The sequence below is a fragment of the Elephantulus edwardii genome, unplaced genomic scaffold, assembly GCF_000299155.1.
Source record: "Elephantulus edwardii isolate Elephantulus edwardi_28Jun2011 unplaced genomic scaffold, EleEdw1.0 scaffold00464, whole genome shotgun sequence".
NCBI classification, from domain to species: Eukaryota; Metazoa; Chordata; class Mammalia; order Macroscelidea; family Macroscelididae; genus Elephantulus; species Elephantulus edwardii.
The window spans coordinates 418,839-424,981 of record NW_006400214.1 but is presented as its reverse complement, the minus strand read 5'-3'; the positions used below and the strand labels follow the sequence as shown (position 1 = coordinate 424,981).

General features: G+C 39.3%; 1 protein-coding gene across 2 annotated transcripts in view; it reads right to left on the bottom strand.

Moving 5' to 3' along the window:
* The window catches only part of ATRX (alpha thalassemia/mental retardation syndrome X-linked), a 301,403-nt gene that overhangs the window by 91,864 nt on the left and 203,396 nt on the right, over positions 1-6,143 (bottom strand). The window lies entirely within an intron of this gene.

The window sequence follows — 6,143 nt, the reverse complement described above, 5'->3', positions numbered from 1 at the left end:
TTCATTGCTGCATCCACTATCACTTTTACTTCTCTTTTCCTTTTTTTCCCCTGGGATTTCACATTTGTTGATTTTTGATCATCATCTGTTATTTAATACAACATACATCCTCATCCCAATTCCTATCCTGATTATACAGATACTAGAGGCAAAAAGGCCTGGAATAAATACAGAGGGTAAGAGGCAAAGCTGTGAAGCTACGCGCATGCACAAGTTCTAGGAGGGAAAGGGGGAGAGTGTCTTGGGAATAAACTTAAGATAATTAGACTGTTTCAGCTAAAGTTTGTTCAGTCATCCTTGTCTTTTGCTCCATGTTTCAGGATGGGTGTGAAATCGATGTAACTGAAATTTCCTTTTTTGCCAATCGAGCTTCTCTGTAGAGCTCAACCACTTCCTCATCTATAAAGTGGTCCCCTTTGGTGGACAGAAGCTCTCTGAGGTAGTCTTCCTGAATGGTGCCTGTTGCTTCTGCATCAAAGCAGGCAAAAGCATTTCTGATGACATCCTGGGGATCTGTCCCATTGAGGATCTCCCCAAACACCATGAGGAACATGGTAAAGTTGATGGGCCTCATTCATCATGGCTTCCAGTTACACATTCGTCGGATTCTTCCATACAAAGGCCAGCATATCATGCAAATCTTCCTTGTTGAAGAAGTCATCTCTGTTCTGGTGAAACGTGTTGAAGGCCTCTTTGAACTCCTGAATCTGGAACGGGGCAAACATGGCAAACACGTTGGATGTTGCATGCCGAGGATGCTTCTTGGTAGTATTGGTATCTGACATTTTGCTCAACATGGTGGCTGTTTAATTTGTCCAACGGCTGGACTGGGCTGCCCTGCACAAGGCGAGGAGGACGCAAAGACCTCTATCTTCCTTTTCTAAAGTAAAGCTCTAATTTTTCATATTTGACCACTTCTAAATCATACTCAATTGAAAAGTAGTGAGTTTGCAGTATATTTTTTGTATTTATGTTTTTAAATTTTTCTTGTGTATCTCAGTTAACAGAGAGATCCATGAATGTAGGAAAATTAGATATTGTTAAGAAAGAAATGAAACACATAAATATTGACGTAGTAGGCATTGGTGAGATGAGATGGACTGGCATGCGGCATTTTGATTCAGAAGATCATATAATATACTGCTCTGGAGATGAGAAGGTGAGAAAAAAACGGGGTTGCTTTTCAGTTAAAAAAGTCATTTCTAGATCCGTCTTGAAGTATAAGATTGTAAGTGACAGGATAATATCCATATGCTTATAAGGAAGTCCAGTGAATACCACTATCATTCAGATATATGCCCCAACAACCAGAGCCAATGAAGAGAAAAGAGATTATTTCTACCATAAATAGAAATATTTGATTGAGCATGCAATCAAGATGCAATGATAATAATGGGTGAGTGGAATGCAGAAGTTGGGAACAGAGAAGAAGAATCAGTAGTTGGAAAATATGGACTTGGAGACAGAAATTAAGCTGGAGAGAGAATGATTAAATTTTGCACAACCAAGGACTTATTCATTGTAAATACATTTTATAAAAAACATAAATGCAGGTTATACACATGGATTTCACTGGATGATATGCACAGGAATAAGACTGATTACATCTGTGGAAAAAACCGCTGGAGAAGCTCAATATCAACTGTGAAAACTAGGCCAGGAGCTGATTGTGGAACAGACCACCAACTACTCATATGCAAGATCAAGCTGAAGCTGAGGAAAACTAAACCGAATTCACAGGAACCAAAATAAGACTTTGAGTTCATCCAACCTGAATTTCAGAATCATTTCATGAACAGGTTTGAGGCCTTGAACACTAATGAGGCAAGACCAAATGAGTTGTGGGAAGAAGTCAAAGGTATCATTCACCTAGAGTGCAAAAAGTCAAAACACCAAAAGGATGTCAGAAGAAACTCTGAATATTACACTGGAGCGCAGAGAAGCCAAAGCACAAGGAGGAATTGAAGATACTAAAGAGCTGAATAGAAGATTACAAAAGGGAGCACGGGATGACAAAGCAAAATATTACAATGAAATGTGCAAGGAGCTGGAGCCAGAAAATCAAAAGGGCCAAACTCGTTCAGCATATCTAAAGCACAAGGAACTGAAAAACAAATTCAAATTTCAAGTTGCTATAATCAAGGATGCTTTAGGCAGAATATTAAGTGATCCAGGAAGTATTAAAAGAAGATGGAAAGAATATACTGAGTCACTGTATCAAAAGGAATTGGCAGACACACAAGAATTTAATGAAACAACATATGAGGAAGAGCCTATGGTGATGAAGGAAGAAGTTCAGGCTGCTGTGAAGGAAATAGCAAAAAACAAGGCCCCAGGAATAGACAGTATACCAGTTGACATATTTCAGCTAACAGATGCTACATTGGATGTGCTCACCAAGTTGTGCCAAGAAATCGGAAGAACCACCACGTGGCCAAATGACTGGAAGACATCTATATTTGTTCCCATTCCAAAGAAGGGTGACCCAACAGAGGGTAGAAACTATAGAACAATATCATTGATTTCACATGCAAGCAAGATTCTACTGAAGATTATCCAAAAACAACTGGAACGGAACATCATCAGAAAACTGGCAGAAGTCCAGGCTGGGCTTAGAAGGGGTTGTGGTACTAGGGATATTGTAGCTTATGTTAGATGGATCTTAGCTGAAAGCAGGGAATACCAGAGGAATGTCTATCTGTGTTTCATTGATTACGCAAAGACATTTGACTGTGTCAATCATAACAAATTGTGGCTGACTCTGAGAAGAATGGGAATCCCAGAACACTTGATCATGCTAATGTGAAACCTATACTTGGACCAAGAGGCCATCGTCAGAACAGAGGAGGGAAACACTGCATGGTTCAAAATTGGGAAGGGTGTACGCCAGGGATGTGTCCAATCTCCCTACTTTTTCCACCTGTATGCAGAACAGATTATCCGGGAGAGTGGCCTCTATGAGGAGAAATGTGGCATCAGGACTGGTGGAAGATCTATCAACAATCTGCTTTATGCAGATGACACAACCCTGCTTGCTGAAACGGAGGAGGACCTGAAGCGCCTGCTACAGAGGGTCAAGGACTGTAGTCTTTAATATGGATTGAAGCTCAATGTCAAGAAGACAAAAAGAGTCTCACCACTGGACCAACTGGCAGCTGTGAGATGGATGGTGAAGAGATTGAGATTGTTCGAAACTATAGTCTGCTTGGGTCCACAGTCAACACTCTTGGCACCAGGAGCCAGGAATTTAAAAGACGTATCGCAATGGGAAAGTCTGTTGTTAGGGACCTCTCCAAATTACTGAAGAGCAATGGTGTCTCTCTGGAGACTAAAGTGCGTCTGATACAGGCCATGGTCTTTGCCATCACTTGTTATGCGTCAGAGAGTTGGACAATGACTAGGGAGCACAGAAGGAGAATTTTGAGCTGTGGTGCTGGAGAAGAGTATTGAGTGTACCATGGACTGCTAAGAAAACAGAAAGATTCATCCTGGGCTAAACTGGGCTGCTCCTTGGAGGCAAGGATTCTGAGGCTTTGTCTGGATATATTGTAAGGAGGGACCGGTCCTTGGAGAGGGACATCATGCTTGGGATGGTGGACGGACAGCAGGAGGGGAAGGCCCTTTATGAGGTGGATTGGTTCAGTGACTGGGGTAATCAGGATGGGCAGTGAGAATGGCATAGGACAGAGCAGGGTTTAGGATTGTTTTACACAGGGTCACTATTAGTCGCAAGCGACTCAATGGCACACAACAACAACAACATATCACTAAACATTATTTTTAAATTATATATAAATGATAATATAATTATTGTAGAAGTCTGGAACTACGTTTTCTACTCTAAATTAGATTTTATTCACATTGCTTCATGGTGTTCTGGCATACTCATATTAATAACCATCACATGACTACACCTCTTCATGGATATTTAGCTTTTTATCACTATGAAATATGTTCCAATCAACACTGTTCTTTTTCCCCCCTACAATATAGTATAATTAATATAAGTTTGAAGTTCTCTGGAATAACTTACTGCTCAGTAATTTAAATATTTTAAATACATTTATTTGATATTATTTTGTAATATTTATACAACAGTTCTATATTATAAATTATTCACAATCTAATGCTGTATGTTGTGTCTACAAGCATTATTTAAGGAGATTGCTCACTTTTCTCTTGTTTTTCCTAAGAACAATTGTTTTCTCAGGTATTTTATACTTTTTGATTGCTACACCTATTAACTGTGAAAATTCTGGGTAGCCTGGTTTGTGGTCATTTAACTAGAAGGTGGTATGATTTCAGGACTTAAAAGTATGCTTCTGCTTTTGCTGCTTCTCTGTGCACCAAAGAATCACAAACTAAAAATTAAGTTTAAAATTTAAGGTATCTCATTTGAAGATTTGTATATTACATGAGTAATATATATTTAAACCAAAACTGTATGAATGAAAGACCATGATTACAAATTCAAGGAAACTATTTCCCAAACTCATAGTTCAGGCTAAAATATAACAGAATTGACCACTTCACTAGATTGATGGGTAGATTTCTCTTCTATCCTATTCTTCCATGGAGCATATACTCTTTTAAAAGAATTCACCTTTAAGAATGAGTAAAAAAAAAAAAAATTTAAAAAAAAAGAATGAGTCAAATACAAAACAACTTATGAGATATCATCGCACCCCAGTAAGAATTAAGAACAGCAAAATTGAGCAGAAGAGCAAACATCAAATGCTGGCGAGGTTGTGGAGAAACTGGAACCCTTAGTCACTGTTGGTGGAAGCGTAAAATGGTGCAACAGCTATGGAAGGTTGGACGGCACTTTCTCAAACAGTTGCAAATAGAAATACCATTTGACCCAGCAATTCCACTACTGAGAATTTACCCTCAAGAAACCCTAACTGCCACCCAAGCAGATACATGCACATCCATGTTTATTGCGGCTTTATTTGAAATAGCAAAGAGCTGGAAACAACCTAAGTGCCCATCAACAAATGAATGGATAGAGAAACTCTGGTATACTAACACAGTGGAACACTATACAGCATTAAAAACAAAGAACTCTGTTCTGATGACTGTCTCCTGGTCCAAGTATAGGTATCACATTAGCATGATCAAGTGTTCTGGGATTCCCATTCTGCTCAGAGTCAGCCACAGTTTGTTGTGATCCACACAGTCAAATGCCTTTGCATAATCAATGAAACACAGATAGACATTCCTCCGGTATTCCCTGCTTTCAGCTAAGATCCATCTAACATCAGCTACAGTATCCCTAGTACCACGACCCCTTCTAAACCCAGCCTGGACTTCTGGCAGTTCTCTGCTGATGTGCTGTTCCAGTCGTTTTTTGGATAATCTTCAGTAGAATCTTGCTTGCATGTGAAATCAATGCTACTGTTCTGTACTGTTGGGTCACCCTTCTTTGGAATGGGAATATAGATCCCTTCCAAGTCAGTTGGCCAAGTGGTTGTCCTCCCGATTTCTTGGCACAACTCGGTGAGCACATCTAGGTTTGCATCTCTTAGCTGAAATATGGCAATTGATATAACATCAATTCCTGAGGACCCACCAAAGGCATGTAGTTTGAATCTACTAGTCACTCCATGGGAGGTGTGATTTATTCCTCATGAGCATTTTACTCTATCTGAAAACCATCTGGAGAATCACCTATGGGTCAATTCAGACTTGATAATACACAACAACAACAATATGAGTCAAAGGCTCATAGGAAGATGTGTTCTGGCCCCTTGAATGATTGGTCAAAGTATGTACTCTTCTTTTTGTTAGAGGGTGGTCCTAAAATAAGGACAAGACAGTTTTCTGGTAACTTATTAGTAAAATAATTTCCTCATTCATCTGTTTCTGTTAATGTCTATTTTAAAGATTTGTTGATACTGCACACCAATGTTTATTGCGGCTTTGTTTACAATAGCAAAGAGCTGGAAACAACCCAAGTGTCTATCAACAAACAAATAGATAGAGCACTTCTGGTATATCCACACAATGGAATACTATGCAGCACTGAAAAACAAATAACTCATGAATATGCAAAATGGATGACCCTGGAGGACATTATGTTGTGTGAAACATCTCAGTCACAAAAGGACAAATATTGCATAGGGCCACTGTTGTAAAATGGG